Below are 16566 nucleotides of genomic sequence, written 5' to 3' on the forward strand. Positions count from 1 at the left end.
AACTGAAGAAAGCTTGCCTGATGCTCTAAATAATAATTTTTTAAAAAATCATGGCTATTAATTTATATAATGTATAGGTCTCAGAATTCATCATGTGTGCTGTTGAGGCCTTCTCTTACAGGAAATGATAAATGTCATCTCTATTTGCTAATTCATCTCTTTTTAGCTGGATTCAAAGGCTGATGATTCTCAGCTGTAAGGAAGTGTCTCTGTGACACAAGCTCAATATTTCTGGGTGTTGCATTTATTAGAGGAAATGCTCACTAGACAGAAAAAATGACTGCAGAAGCTTTGCCAAAGTATCTTAGGGGGAAATCTTCAGTATTTTGTGTATTTATTCAGAAGAAAAAAAGAGAGCACAAAACTCCATTGATTTTTGTTATTCTCTTTTGGTATCAAGTACATGCAGTGTACAGTGTGAAGGAGGGATACATGTATTTTGAAGCTGAATTTCCAGGGATAGTTTAGATTGTGCTGATTTTGGTAATATGACAACAGGAACATGCTGGCCCCAAATGGGCTTTTTCAGAAATGTGAGCAGGAAGAAAATTGGGCCAGAGGTTTCAGCTGGCTTTTCTTAACCTGTACTTCAGTGTTTGCATGCTTAGGTGTCTTTCCATTAAAATAGCAGGGATGCTCCAAGGTAAGCTAATTCCAAAATACTGGCAGCTTTGTATTTTTTGGCAAGTCTGCATTTCATGGATAATAAGCTTTCCTCAGGCTTTCATTTTTTGGCTGTGAAGGTGATTCATCCAAAAGAGAGCCCTGCTAGTACTGTGTGGAAATCGGCTTCAGAGCTCATTGGCGCTGGGCACTTCAGACAAGCTTTTAGTGTGTGAGGAGCTGATCTGCTTATGGCCTGCAGAGCTGCTGCCAGCTCCCTGTGCTCATGTAAGGAGGGCACAGGTTTGGTGCTGACAGGCAGCAGAGGATGATGCTGGAGCTGCTGCCCTGTTTTCCCTGACTGGAGACACGACAGTTTCTCTGTCTTTGCAGAGGCTGTGTGAAGTTGTTCAGTATTTATTTGTAAAGCCATGTGGGGAGGCACATTCCCACCCCCTACCAGGCAGAGGAGCATTAAGTCAGCCTAGGAGTTCTATGCAGTGTGAGGAGGCTGGGCTATAAAAAGATGTTCAGTTGGAGCGGAGTGGGATGGCAGTGAGGGTTCTGGAGATTGGGTCTTGTGTTTGAGGTGCAGTCCTGAGACTACCAGGCAGCAGAAGCTGTTTTCTGAAGGGTGAGCAAACTGTTGTTAATTCCACTGGTTGTGTGGGAGCTGATGGGGATGTGCTGTGTGTGCCAGCTGATGGTGGTGGGCGGTGGTGGGGCTGAGGACATGGTGGATTTTATACCCTCAGGTACTTCAGGTGAAGCTGTGGTGCTTCTTGGGTAGATGAAACTATTTGCAGGACGTTGTCAGAGTTCTGTGAGTGGCTGTCTGGCCATGGGGCAAACTGAGCAGAGACATGGAGTGTGTTGGCTCAGATGGAGGAGTGAGAATAGTTACATTTCTTTCAAGAGCAGCTCGATGCCAGAAGTGGTGGCATTGCTGTTAAAGACCTCTTGAGCAGTTAGCTGAAAGAGCTGGTGCCTCTAGAAGTGGGACCACAGGCAGAGACAGTCTGGTCCTGTGTCACTGTGGCAGAAAATTCTGATTCTGACTGTACTGGACCTAATCTATCTCTTTGTACCTGAGCAATCAGTGATTCCCATGTATGGCTTGGGATGGGTGTTGTTGCAAGGATTAGGGGGCCTGATGGATCTAAGCCAAATCTGAGTGGTCAGTTTGCTTGCTGTGTGCTCCTTGGTGTATCCCTTATTTTTCATGTTATCTGGAGTTTGCTGTTGCAGGGTTTTTGTTAGGGCCAAATCTGAGTGGTCAGTTTGCTTGCTTTGTGCTCCTTGGTGTATCCCTTATTTTTCATGTAATCTGGAGTTTGCTATTGCAGGGAAAATTTTTGTTAGGGGAGTTATCCCTGTCCTTTGTTACTCTTGTTACAAATTATACTGTTTATTGCATTATGTAACTATAAAGATATACAATTACACAATCTGTCTTCGTACTTTAAAATAGTAACCCTCCAACATGAAGCTGCTTACAGAAAAACTAACTTTGCATGGCAGATCTTCTCCTAAAGAAAGCTCAATTATTTCTAAGATATGTGTTCTTTTAAAGCTGTCAAGGGCTAGGATAATATTAAATACATACAAACAAATGTGTACTCGATTTGATACTTGGGTGTCTGGTTGTGTACTGAAGTAGTGCTGTGAAATAAATGTGTGGAAAAGCCAATTGACTTTGACATGTTAAACATGTTGGATAAAAGCTGATCGAGGCTGTAGAGAGTTCTGGTAATAGCAGAGAGTACCATTATGAATAATCAGCCTTTTTTCTAGATAGCAGTTTCATTCTTAGGCAGAATAAATGATTTTGCTCTCAAATGTACTGTTGCTGCACTTTTCTTCATCTCTTTCTCTCTCACACTGATTGAAAGCTCTGGTGAATTTTGATTCCCCCACATGGTAAAAATTTGCAATGGTATGAAAGTTATGAGAGAACAATTCTACTTAAAGGAAAGGTTGAAATGATAAATGAATTAATTGACAGGCAGCTGAAAATAAGTCTTCTGGTCATCTGAAAAAATGATCTGCTACAAATACAGCTGTAGTGGCTTTTAGCAAATGCCAGACTAATGTGAAAAAATGTGTTTGGACTAACTTCTTGCAGCTCTACAAACACACGGTGCTCCAGCACTTGGCTCCCTCTTAACTGAAGGGTAGAATGTATTCTATTCAGAAAGAGGTTGCCAGAGTTTGCAGTCCTTTTAGTTTTCATTGCAAGTTTAGGCTATTGTCCTTCAATTCCAAAGGATCTTCCATGTTCTTGTGAGCACCTTCAAAGTCACACATACTTGTAGGAGACTTTAAAACCCTGGAATGCTTTTGTGTCATCCACCTCTTCCACTGCCTGTTGGTGGCAGTCACATCCTGGGGTCCCAGGCTCTGATTGCTTGAGCAAGGAAGGAATTTCCCAGATGTCATGACCAAGCCAAGAAAGTAAGTTAATCTTGCCTCTGTAACAAGTCCCAACCTGTAACAGGAGCTGGGATGACTGAAGTCTGTAGTCCATAGGGTTGGAGATGGCAAATCTGGAACAGCCTCAGGGAAGAATGTTGGCAGATGGAGGGGAGGCAGGAAGGGAGTTTATACTGGTGTGGTTGCTGCTGCTGGAGTTGTTTTAGAAGACATGGTAGTTTTACAGAACCTTTCTACTTCTGCCTTTCTCCCTGGAGAGAGTAATCCAGTTTTTACTGATCTGTATGATATTGGGAAACTGTCTCTACTAAAGTTCTGTGCATACTTTGGATAATCCTTGGCGTTTACTCTCTCTTTGGACAGAAGGTGTTGAGAATATTGTCTCTTTCAAGCTGAGAAGAAGAAGATAGAAATTTCTTTCTTTCTTTCTTTCTTTCTTTTTTTCTTTCTTTCTTTCTTTCTTTCTTTCTTTCTTTCTTTCTTTCTTTCTTTCTTTCTTTCTTTCTTTCTTTCTCTCTCTCTCTCTCTCTCTCTTTCTCTCTTTCTTTCTCTCTCTCTTTCTCTCTTTCTCTCTTTCTCTCTTTCTCTCTTTCTCTCTTTCTCTCTTTCTTTCTTTCTTTCTCTCTTATTTCTTTCTCTTTCATTTCTTTCTAGTTCTGTTTTTATGGCTGTTCTCATGTCTGTTTTTTACCATCTATAAAGTCTGGTTTGTTTATAATTCTGTTTTCCTTATTGTTTGAGAACAAGACTGGACACAACCAAAATTCCCCGTGGCATCCCTGGAGACACATCCTCCCTGCTCTGTGCTTGTAATCCTTTGTTTATGGTATTTCAGCCAATTCTCGATTAAGGATCATGTGACAGTGTTTATATTCAAACTGAATGCAATTAATAAGTGTCAAGACATCATGAAATGCTGTGTGAGTTGTGTGCTAAAAGACAAATGTTCTATATCTAGGCCTTTTCCTTTAGGCACTAATTAGATAATATATGTTTGAAAGGGTTGAGTCTGTCAGTCAAGCCATAGATCTGTAAATCCATGTTGAAATTCATATGGCAACACTCATCAAAAACACTTAAATGTGTACTTAAGTTTTTTCTCTGTTCAATCAAGTACATAAGCATGTGCTTAAGATTTGGGTCTCCAGGCAGACCTGTAGATATTAATGAATAAATGTTTCTCATCTCTATCCTCCAGATCTCCATCTTGCTACCAGGAAAAAGGAAGCCTTTATTTACCAGGAGCAGAGTCATTCCAAATTTGAAACTTCAATAGATATTTAGTGTTCTTACTTAAAGCATTGGAGTTTTTAAAAAGAGTGCTTAGGAATGCAGTTGCTTTCCTGTCTTTTAGATGTAGTTAAGGTCCTTTATGGCAAGTAATAGAACTCATCAACAAAACCTTATCAGTGTCTCCGTTTCACATCGAGGACTATTTGTGGCAACCTTTTCCATTGGCCCCTTAATAGTTCATTTTGAAGTCAATTTTACTAAATTTTGGTACATGGCCTTTTCATTCTCCTGAGCTGGAAAATAAGAAGCCCCAAGACAGAATGCAAGTGTCACTCAAACTGACACTGCAAATTTACAGAGGACTTCTCAGTTCCCAGAAGAATTTGGGCATTTACCTGTGAGCAAAGTGTCAAAGGACCTTTGAATATTGCCTGTATGGCAAGGAAAGGACAGCCTTGAGGCACTTAAGAGCAAACCTGTCGCTTTTGGGGGTAGTTAGGCCTGCTGGTGCTCCTGGCTGGCTTGGATAGGCAGTCTTTACCATGGCTGTGTAGATTCTAGGCAGTTTGGTAGGGGTGCCCAGAACATCCTGCTCTTTTGGGCTAAAACTGCCACTATCTCACTTATATGCGTCTTTTTTTTTTTTTTTTTTTTTTTTTCCTGAAACCTCATCCTCCAAAAAACTGCAGGCTATAAACTACTAACATTTTTCAGGAAGGAAAGAGTAAGAAGTAAGAAGTGAAATAGATTCAAAGAGGGTGAGATAAGTTTAGCTGTTCTAGAGGACCAAAATGGAAATGAAAGCTTGACTGGGACAAAAACTAAGGTTTCCACTTGAGTCAACCAACCACAACTCTTGAAGAAAATTAAGCTCCAAGTCCTGAGTGGTTCTGGGAACTGGTATTCAGAGTACCTGTTTGAACATGGTGACCCACATCTGGAACAGCTGTAATGCTATAAGCTAAGCTTATGTAATTATAACACAACCACTCTGAAATCTTTCTGTCTATTCTGTCAGGACTCACATGTTTCTCTAAAAAGCAGAGTTAATACATTTAAAGACAGTGGCCACTACTTGGCCTGCCAACACAGCCTAGGCTACTGTTAGGATGAAGCTATGGGAATTTGCTTCTGCTTTGCACTCCCAAAGGGTATTGGGGACCAAAAATTGTTAATGGGTAGAACTGAAAACATGTTTCAGATCTTCTTGCTAGTCCTTTCCAAGGATTGTCTGTACTGCCCCAGGGTGCTGGCATTATGGTCCTGAAAGAATGGATGGTTTAAAGCCTGAGGGAGAACAGGCTTGCATCCTCCAGAAGTCTTTTACAAAAAACTCCAAGAGGAAAATGTATTCATGTGATACAGTACTATGCTGTGACCAAGTCAGAGTCATAGTTCTTCATGAGAGTTCAAGAAGCCATCAAGTGAGTCCAAAATGTAGTCATGAAACAAGAAGATCAAATTCATAGCATCATTTCAGAATGAGATGACAAGGAGGTCTGAATTAGATTTTGGTGACCTCCAACACAAATTGAGGGTAAGTCAGTGACTGGTGGTATAAAATCTAGTGGGTGATTCCACTTCTTGCTTCCTCAGCTGACTGTTGTATCCTGATATGAGGCAGCTGAGTTTCACCCAAGGCATATTTTAGTCAAGGTAAGCTTTTCTGAGAGCTCTGAGCAAGTCCTCAGGGACATACTTGACTTTGTGCTGTCTGCTGATGCCCCAGCATGCTCACAAGAGATGTTGTTTTGTTCAGTTGAGTGCTGTTAGCAACAGGGCTGGAGGCCAAGCTACCAAAACCCTTATGGCTGGGAAATAGGCAGTGAACTGGCAAAGGCCTATGAATACGTGCAATTTTTAGCACAGTTTGGAGGCAGGCCTGTCTCATGTGATGGTGAGTAACCCAGTACGATTTTCTGGCAAGTGGCGACTCGATGCCAGCATTGTGAATAATCCAGGGCAAAGCAAGGTCAAGTGTTCAGGCAACACAGGTGTTCTTAAATAATCCATGGACCATGAGTAGCTTTTGTGATTTCTCACCTTCTTTCCCTCCGTCTGTTTTTCTGTTGTGTTCATACAAGATCTTCCAGTTCCAGGCCTAAGTCCTGAAAACTGAAAGCAGCCTCCTTGATCATGCAACAAATGGACTGTCAAAATGGATTGGAGGCCATCATTCTGTCAAAGATACACTGGGAAAGATTGTGGGGTCAGAGCTTAGCACTTGATCTGAAAAGGTAGACTGACTGTTGAGGTGATGCATGCAAGGAAGAAAACCCTTATTCTGTATCCCTGGCATTGAATTTCAAGATCGGTTTTTAGAGGGATTTATGTTATCCTACTGCAAAACCCCTGGTCTGTGGTGGTCTGCCTTGGGCTCCTGAGCCTTCCCATGTCTTCACATTCTTCTCTCAACATGTGTTTGGGCTAATTCCATCATTAAGCCAAAATCAAGATTTGGGCAAAGTGAGACACTGTAAAGTCATCTCTGGGAACACGGGCTGAATCGACAGCCACAGAGATGTTTCTGCTTCTTTCTTGCTTGTTTTTAATGGGCTCAGTCTTTATAGAGCCCATCAGACCCAAAAGAAGTTACTGAGTTCTGAGAAGTATTGATTTGGGCTGAATTGCATTGGGGAATGGAGCTGCTGTACAGCAGAGGAGCTGGGACAGAAAAAGAGAGGTTGGTTCTTGGTTTGAAAATCCAAAACTTGCAGAACTTTTCTATTTCATAGGGAAAAGTGGAAAGTGTGAAACTTCAATTTGTTCTTTGGGTGAGTTAAGGGCTTATTGTGCTTACTCTTCCTTTTTCTCTTCATCTTCTTCCCCTTCCTCTGTCCCTTACTTCTGTGCTGTCTCATGAGTCAGAGTGGGTGTATCACATGTAATTAATCGCCATTGCTGTTCATGTTGGGACAGCTACCTTACACAACTGTCTTTCATCAAGAAAAGTCTGCCAGCTGAACGACCTGCAGCACATTGCCAGGTGACCTATTCCACTTCAGAGGCTGCTGTGCAGTTTGATGCTTGTTGGATTAGGAAGTGTGACCACAGCAATTAGCAGGAAGTCTCTGGATCTGGATGCAGCACATTACATGCAGTCTGGCCCTTGGAAAAATCTGACCTTGCAAAGTGAGAGTGGGCAGGCTGGGTTGGAGTGCAGAGATGAGATGGGCAGGAGAGGATGTGTGAGAGATGAATTTAATGTCACAGAGCTTGTCATGGGCTAAGGCTGGACATGCTTTTTTTAGAGGCTGTAAAAAGAGTTGCTTGCAGCTATGTGACAGAGAAAGGTATGAGTTAAAACAGATTGACTTTCCTCCTCCAGCACACACGTGCTCCTTAAATACCAGGGGAATACAAAGGGAGCAAGTCTTTAAAAAAAGATTTGTTCTATAGACTGCAAAGATGTGTGATTACTAGCAGTCGTACAATTTATGGCAGGCAAATGTGCATGTGGGGCTTTTATGATGTGCAAATAAAGCAAGAAGATAGAGGGAAGGAAAAGGCATACTCTCCAAATGCCCATCTTTTCAATCAACAAATGTTGCCTTAGAGGCAAAAGCTTGGGTGTTTCTTTTCCCCTTGGTGTTCTGTGTGCTTGTATTAGTCACACCCATTTATTTTTGGCATAATTCATGCACTATTTGAAACTTGGCAAGAGTAGGGATGTTATGGCCAACAGTCAGTCTTGCTTCAGGAGTTTCTATGAATATGAATGCCTGAAGTTCACATAAGCTTAATCTGTTACTATAGTGACAGATTTGTTGTGAAATCCTTGTATTTTTAAGGCTAGATCTTGTAAATTAACTTCATCTTCACTAGGATGTGTGATGCTTGTGATTTGTACATGTATTGTTCTCAGTGAAGTTGCAAATATTAGGAGAATGGGCAAATTCGAGGATTTAATGAAATTAGATTTAATCACAAACAATTCCAGCACTTAAGATCAAAGTAAACTAGTTTTGTGTGCCATCCAGGGATGGGCTGAGTGCCCCCAGCTTGAGCAGAGCTCAGAAAGAGTTGAAGGTGATGAATAACACAGCTCAAGGTGCTGCAGAATGGTGCCTTACATATAAATAGTGCAGTCCCTGCTGAGCATCCGACACCTACGGGGATGTGCTCAGTTGTAAAACAACACAATAGGAAGTGTAGGAAGTGTCTCATAGAAGCAGAAGAGTAAAAACCTGCTGGCCTTTTTTTTTTTTTTTAGTTTTTTTTAAAGTTTTTTTAGGGGAATATTAAAATATGCTTTAGCTGTTCTGCTTGCTCAGGGATGTTTGAGTCTCAGTTGACAATGAGCCCTGTCCAGGCAAACCCCTGCACTGCAGTCCATATGTTCTGTGTGGAAACAGGGGTCATTGCAGGTTCAGGGTCTTACTGTGTCTTCATGAAGGGGCCATCAAATACACATAACAAACTAACTTGGGAGTGGAGAGGAAGTAGGAGCTTTTTTTTTTTTTTAAATTCCTGCTGTTTTCTTTCAGTGGACTAATCATGGTGTAATGTAACTGTAATAGTTAACAACCCCACCACCCACCCCTCTCCCCATGCCCCTCTCCCACAACAAATTGGCTTTCCAGATAGGCAGGATCCTTTTTTAAGAGATTGTGGAGCCCACTTTTCAGTTTGTAAGGCCCTAAGCCTCCCAGTGTTTGCAGTTTTGAAGTAAATGCAGCTCCATGCAGTGTGTAAGGTTAAACCTGTGTTCCAGCCTCTTCAGGATCCAGGTCCAGGAACGACTTACACCAAGCACCTAAGAAGGGAAAGGAATGCCAAATTAATGGCTTTTCTTACTCTTTGACTTGGGTGCCTCTGGTATGGGGTTTATGGGATGCTGGGTCATTGCCATTCTGCTAGCAGGAGTGTGCTAGGGAAGGGGGCAAGGCTCTGCAGGCCGAACGACCTTACAGCAGTAGTTTAAGGGGATAGTTCTCATTATGGAAATGAGCTGACTTGCAAAACTCTATTTTTATACCAAGCTGATTTTGATTAGACCAGTACATAAAAGTATCTGAAACACAAAACTTTGATTTTGTGGTTGCAATCTTTAAATATTTAAAAACTACTAAAATACTTTAAAGATTTGTTTCATCTTTACTCGAAAACCGCTCCCCCAATTCATGTCAAGTTTCACTTTTATGCTGATTTTGCGGTCAAGGAAAAAATAAAGCTGTGAGATTTTGAAGTGGGAAAAAAAGGGTGCTGGTGGCAAGAGGATAGGCTAAAGAGTCTCTGAAAACTTTTAAAAATACATTTTTGCTGAAGGTTGTGCAATAACTATGTGCAATAAGAAATGTGCAGTCTTGCCAAAGAAATTATCTGATTTCCCTTTTAGAGTACAAAATGAACCTATTGGCAAATTCAACAGCAGTCCAAATTACCAGTGACTTTTTTCCAATGATAGGATGGTGAGTTAGAATAATTTGTCTTTTATAAGGATTGCAGCTTTTCCTATAATAAAGGATGGATATGAACTATATTTTATGGACACTCAGAATCTTTCTAAGAACAAGATGAGCACCTGATAATTATAGCAATACATTAATAAAGTAAAGCATGTGCAATTCTAAATTAATACAAAGAAAGACTCCTGAGCAGTTTCTCAGGGCACATTTGGAGCTAGAAAGGGAAATTACAGATGAATCACAGTTGCTGATGGTTTTTCTTGTCATCTCTGAGGTCAGTGAATGTGTATGTCTGTACTGCAGAGTTTACAGTGCACTGCAGAGCTCAGAGGTACACGGAGTCACCTGGGACTCTCCTCCATCTCCTGTCTTGTTAAGATGTGACCCATCACCTGACACAGTTACACTTTCTGTGATTAGCAAGTATCAGGTTCACTTCTCACCTGGCCACAGCCTCTAGTTCTACTGTACTAGCTCTTGTTCCAGTGCATCACCACTCTCACAGTAAAGAATTTCTTCCTAATATCTAAACCTCCTCTCAGTTTTATGCTATTTTGCCTTGTCCTGTCATTACATGCTCTTTTAAATAGTCTCTCTCCATCTTTCTTGTGGACTCTCTTCAGGTATTAGAAGGCCACATTTAGGTCATTCCAGAGCCAGAACAGCCACTTTTTCAGGCTGTACAATCCCAATCCTAATCCCAACCCCAATCCCAATTCTCTCAGCCTTTGTCGTCGCAGAGATGCTCCATCCCTATAATCACCTTGGTGTCCTGCTCTGGACTAGTTCCAGCAGGTCCATGTCCTTCCAGTGCAGGGGATCCCAGATCTGAGTGCAGCACTGCAGCTGGGGTCTCACCAGAGTGGAGCAGGAGCAGCAGAATTCCCCCTCACATGCCCCCACACTGCCTTGGATGCAGCCCAGGGCACATTTGGTTTTCTGGGCTGTCAGTGCACATGGCTGGGGTGTATCCAGCCTCTCATCCACCAGCACCCCCAAGTCCTTCTTCCCAAGGCAGCTTTCCATCTGTCCAACCCCCAGCCTGGACTGATATCAGGGGTTGCCCTGAGCCAGGTACAACACCTTGCACTTGGTTTTACTGAATCTCATGAGATTCCAGTGGGCCCAATTCTCAAACTTGTCCAGATCCCTCTGGGCATCACCACTCAGCTTGGTGGCGTCTGCTGAGGGTGCACTTGATCCCTTTGTCCATGTCATTAATGGAGATATTGGTCCCAATATGGATCCCTGAGAGATACCACTTGTCACTGATGTCCATCAGGGCTCTGAGAGATTGACCCTCTGTATGCAAACATCCAACCACTTTCTTATCCATCCAACAGTCCACTCATCAAATCCACCTCTCTCTGATTTAGAGAGAAGGGTGCTGTGGGAGACCGTGTCAAGGGCTTTCCTGAAGTCCAGATAAATGACACCAGTAATGGTTCCCTTGTCCATCGATGTAGTCACTTCATCATAGAAGGCCACTGGGCTGGTCAGGCAAGAGTTGCCCTTGGTGAAGCTGTTCTAGCTGTTATGAATTACCTCCCTGTTCTCCATGTGCCTTAGCAGGGTTTCTCAGAGGATCTGTTCCATGATCTTCCCAGGCACAGAGGTGAGGTTGACAGATTGGTGTTTCCCAGGGTCTTCCTTTTTAAAGATTGGTACAATTTCCCCCTCTTCCAATCACCAGGGATTTCACCTGTCTGCCATGGCTTTTCAAATATCATGGAGAGTGGCTTGGCAACTACACCAGTCAATTCCTTCGGGACTCTGGACCACATCTTGCCAAGCTCCACAAACTCAGTTTCCCTCATTTTCTGTTTATGTGCAGTGACTCTGTGCAGGAGACAGTTCCCAGCTGAAACCATCCTAGAGAGTGCCAGAAAGATGGACACAATGAGAGAATTTCAGCATTGCTTTTTGCTAGGTGGTGCCCAATTGCTGTGTTCTTGGTGCACAAATGAAACTGGAGCTCAAGAGGAGTGTCATATAGAAGGTCTTAGGCAAGCCTATCTTTAGTCTGCCTGGTGTGCAGCTATCTGCCTCTGGGTGCAGGAAGAAGGCATAAACTGGAACTCAGAGAGGCATTCCAAGGCATCCTTTGCAGTGTTTACTGCTTGTGAGAGCTGGCTGAGAGCTACTCCCTAGTGTGCTTCCAGAGCACATTTGCTGCTTTGAGTGAGTACCAGAGAGGATTAGTGATTGAACCCTTTGCTGGGGCAGACTGCTCCACATTATGGTGTGTTGGTTAGGTTTTTGCACACACAGAGAAACTGTGGGCTTTCCAAGGTGGGAATAATGGTCTTCCCTTGAAATATCTTGCTAGGCAGCCTGACCACACTCCCTCAAAGATTGCAGATGAGACTTCTGTCTCCCTTAAAGGAAACAAGCACAATGAGGCTGCAGTACAATGACAAATTACTGTCAGGATCAGGAGGCAGGCAATGCTCTGCATGTTATAATGTGGTGTAAGTAGCTCTACTGGCTCCTATCTCTGGCTTATTTTAACATTTTCTGGCAAAGCAACAGGGTGTTGCTCCTCCCTCCCCTTTTGCATTATTTGTTTTGTATGTTTAATTGGCAAATTGGAGCAAGTGTGGAAGCTTGGATGGTTATTTTGCCCAGAGCTTGGCTTTCTAACAAACGTCTGGCCCCAGCTCCAGACCCAGATAGTTTGTTCAGGACACTTAAAAGAAATGCATATTTGCAAGTGGTCCATTGAATGTCACTATGATGCTCTGCAGAAATTCAGCTCTAATGAGGTTTGCATGGCTGCAAACAACATGAAAAACAGAAAGCAGTTTGGAATTGTATTTTTTCTTCTTCTTTTTTTTTTTTTTCCCTGTCTTTCCAGTTTGGGTTGCTGAGGTCATCTCTTATTTTAACTTAATTTCTTAACCACAGAGGTGTCTTGTCTTCACTCACTCCTGTGGAAGACCAGGGAAGTAATGTCTGTTTAAGGTGCTTGTTAGATTTAACTTACTTGTCTCATTTTATTTTGGGGCAGAGAAAACTCCATGGGAAGTGGAATGGACTGTAGTACTAGAAAAAGTACTGCTGGCTCACCTGTTCATGATGCTATGTAAAGAATAATATTATATAGGACTTGTTGTTACCAGACTTCTGGTATTAACCATCACTGTACCTCATTATCCTCTGAGGGAGAGGTGAATAGGCATACGTAAAGTTTATAAAAATGAAGAAGTTGAGCAGTAAGAGGTACTATATTCCCCTTGTGCTGCTGTCTTTCCAAGCAAGATGAGGCAGAGTACAAGGAGTAACTAAAAAGAAGTGATCAGGAGCAAGTGGACTGCAAACACAATGCCCATAATTAGTGAGACAAGTTGTTTCTTCTTTTCACATGACTGTTATTGCTAATGAGAAGAGTATTTTCTCTACTTCTTGAATTGCAAGTTTTAGGGGGAATTGAAGCAGCTAAAAATTACTAATCAGTGAGCAAAGGGAGAGAGATGTTGTTTCTCTTAGGTGGTATAGGCTTGCTTTCTTTCTGAATTCAGAATTCCTAAATTGAATTCTGGGATTATAGTGCTGGGACAGAAGAGATGTGCAAGGAAACAGAGTCAGCAGCTGAAGTGGCTTGGCCAGGAGTCAGGTCCCTGTGTCTGGCCTCTCAACACTGGGAGGACGTGGCTGCAGGAGTCATGGAGTGAGGTGTGTGACCTGTGCCAGTTCCAGGTAGGGCCACTGATGTTCCCAGTTAAGAAATGTGCCCTCCCAGGTGTCCCTTTGCAAGGTAAGGAGTTGTGCTGCCTGAAGGAGTCTCCCTTCTCAGCTTCCCACCAGTTTGATACTCGTGGGCATGATGATAGGGATCGAACTCCTTTCCTTTCCTTCCCATCCCATCTGCTGCCTGAAGCGTATATGTGCTCACTGCCTGAACTGGTGTAAGTCCAAACAAGCCCACTTACATTTAGACTTCACTGTTCAGTTAAGTGATTGTTAACAAGTCTCATCCCTCTAACTTGGGTGGTTTTTACTAGAGTTTGCTGTTGGATTATTTAGCCTGACTTGTTTAGAATAGAACTTGACTGTGACATGACCTGCTTGCTCTTACTGTCTTCTGTCAGAGGCAGAAGGGTGGGCAGTAAGAGAGGTTGGCCTTCTGTGATCAGAAGAGGGTGTATGAAAGCAGCAGCAGTTATATCCATTGCTCCTCTATAAAAGTGTCAGCATTAAGGGTGTGTGTAGATTTTACTTTTGTTAGTTTATGAAATAAGGCCCACATGTAAAGAAATTAACACAAAGGGTGTCAACCGGGTTTGGGAATAATACATTAAATAATGTTATGTGACCTGTGGCAAATATGCATGTATAAGCACTTAGTCCCTGAGCTGTACTTGGAACATAGCTAATTTCTGCTGTTGTTAGTGAATCTAATTCAGATGAGTTGAAGTCTTGCCTCAGACTCTGTATCTGTGCATGGGTAATTACCACAGCCAAGCTGATGTTCAAGGTCTGGAAAGTGTGTCTGATGTCTGAGACTTAGTCATCATACAAAAATTGGGAAAAATCTGTGGCAGGCAAGCTATCTTTCTTGCTATCTTTAATAGCAAATATTAAGTCCCCGGTCCTCATGGGTACTGATTGGTATCATTGGAGCTTGAATACAGCAGTTTGGAATTCTGGTTGCTGTTCTCCTGGAAGCATAGAGAACTATGGCCACCAAAACCATCTAGTCCCTGGTGCATTTTGCAGAAGGATATACTTCTGATCCTTGTGGAATGTTTCACCATGCAAGGAGGCAAGTCCTGGTGACAACTCTCCCCCAGCCTATCCAATAATGCAGAAATGTGTTTCTAATCTGGAAGGATTGCTGAAAGAGTTCCTCTCATGGATTTCAAATTTCCTATTTGCCCAAGAGCAGAATCCCTTCAAATTCTTTTCTGGTGAAACCTCAGCGACAGTATGAGTAGGGAATTTATCACTTGGAAATAAAATGTTGGATAAATCCATCTTGACCAGGTAAGGAATGGCCTGTGCTGTGATGTTCTGCACACAACTTTACAAAATAGCCCTTCAAGTTCTTTACAACCTCAAGAGCACTTTGCAAGCATCGACTAAACCTGGAAGAGCTCCCTCCTGCTGTGAGATACTAAAGTAGCTGCTACAATTGCCCACGTAAAACTAGGAAGATGACCTTCATATAGTTAAGTGGGTTAACTCCAGGCCACACAATGCATATACAAACCTTGGTTCTTGCTTCTGTGTTTAACCACACCCTTAAAACTGGTATTTCAGCCTGCAGCTTGAAGCATGTCAGGACTGCAGGTGAGAGACCTTGGCTGCAGGGAAAGTCAAAGTTCTGCAGGGGCCAGTTTGTAATAAAAAAAACAGTTACAGTCCCATTACATACAGTCATATCCTGGTTAGATCACAGGAAGTCAAGTTCTTCAGCCAAGCCTGTGTCCAAGTCTGATTTGAAGAAGCAAAAGCCTACTGTATCCTGCTATATAATAAGCCTCCAGCTGGACTCTAATTAGGCAAATGCTATTACATATCAGCCCAGAAATTTGGGCTCAGTGTGGATTCAGTTCTTTTCCCATAGAAGCCAGATGAAGTGACATCTCTGGTTTCAGGCTGGCTCAATCTCTATGTCTTTTGGGGCTGAATCACAATTTCAGTCATTAGAAAAACCCTTTTTGACTGAATTTTTTCGGTGACACTATTTCTTTCTGTAATCAGTGTATAATATAAGAGAAAACAAAACAACTTTGGCTCCTGATTAATTTTTCCCCCCCAGAGAATGGAGGAATCTGGGCACATCAGCTGTCTGGCCTGGAAGCAGCTGGCGGGTTTTCAAATACATGGATGTCTTTCCAGTTTTCGAAGAAGCTGTGTGTGGGTTGGAAGGAGAGCAGGCTGCCTCCGACTGATAGATGAGCTTCGGAAATTCTCCCCTTGTTTTTAGGTATTTTCAAATATTTGGAGAACAATATTAAAATAAATGGCTGACAAAATGATGATTACTCTTTTCAGTATTTCCATGGTTGCACAATAAGGACAGCACATGAAGAAAGAGCCGAAAGTTACATTAGCATTGTAGGAGCAGCAAAAGTGTCAACATTGATTTAAGAACAAAGTCACACAGACAATTTTATTTGTTCCTGATCCTCCTCTGTGATACTTCAGTCTGTTTACACAGTGTTACCCAGACTGACATTTCCTATGTGTGTCCAAATTAGTTTAATTTAAAATTGCAATGCATATTGAAGACAGAGAATTACAGCTCATGTGCAGTAATCTTTCAGAAATTCACCATTGCTACTGATTAGCTTTTATTAACACCACTAAATACAGACTTCAGACAGAATGTTATTTCAGATCACATTAAACTGATGATGAGTGCAATGTTTCTATTGTTTGGAGCTGACACAGATCCAGTGGAAAAATTATTCCCTGAGAGGTACAGATGGATTTTCAGCAAATCAGAAGACAAAATGCATTTGTTTTAAACTCAGTATTCTAGACCAAGAAAATACTCTGAACTGTGTCACATTGTCTTTTAAAAAGGTATGTTTCCAAAATCAGGGGGGAAAAGTATTCTGGATGATAAATAAATCCTTTCAGCTTCAAAGAGTCCACTGTGGTAAGGATGAATGAAAACACAGAGTTTAGGAATATGAGGAAAGTGGTTTAAGTAACAAGACTGAATAGCAAAGCCCATCAAAGCCATTAAGGCATAAACCAACAGATTTTAAAAAGTGAGAGTTGAAGATTATTTAGCATGGTGTGGAGGCTTTGCAGAACCCATTTCAAATGAGGACGGAACAAAAGAATGAGCAATTGCAGCTTTAGGGGAGATTTATTTCAGTGGAAGGGAAAACACTTGCTCTGTGATACCAATTAACCAACAAGAGGACAGCGT

At 42.1% G+C, this 16566-nt stretch overlaps 1 long non-coding RNA gene across 1 annotated transcript in view; it reads left to right on the top strand.

Annotated features, from left to right (window-relative positions):
* The first annotated feature begins 1203 nt into the window (after window positions 1-1203).
* The window catches only part of LOC110484889 (uncharacterized), a 191824-nt gene continuing 176461 nt past the window's right edge, over window positions 1204-16566 (top strand). The window contains exon 1 of the long non-coding RNA XR_013339571.1: window positions 1204-1237. This is a non-coding gene — a long non-coding RNA (uncharacterized LOC110484889). The remainder of the gene's footprint in view (window positions 1238-16566) is intronic.

This window comes from Lonchura striata, chromosome 3 (genome assembly GCF_046129695.1).
Source record: "Lonchura striata isolate bLonStr1 chromosome 3, bLonStr1.mat, whole genome shotgun sequence".
Taxonomy (NCBI): domain Eukaryota; kingdom Metazoa; phylum Chordata; class Aves; order Passeriformes; family Estrildidae; genus Lonchura; species Lonchura striata.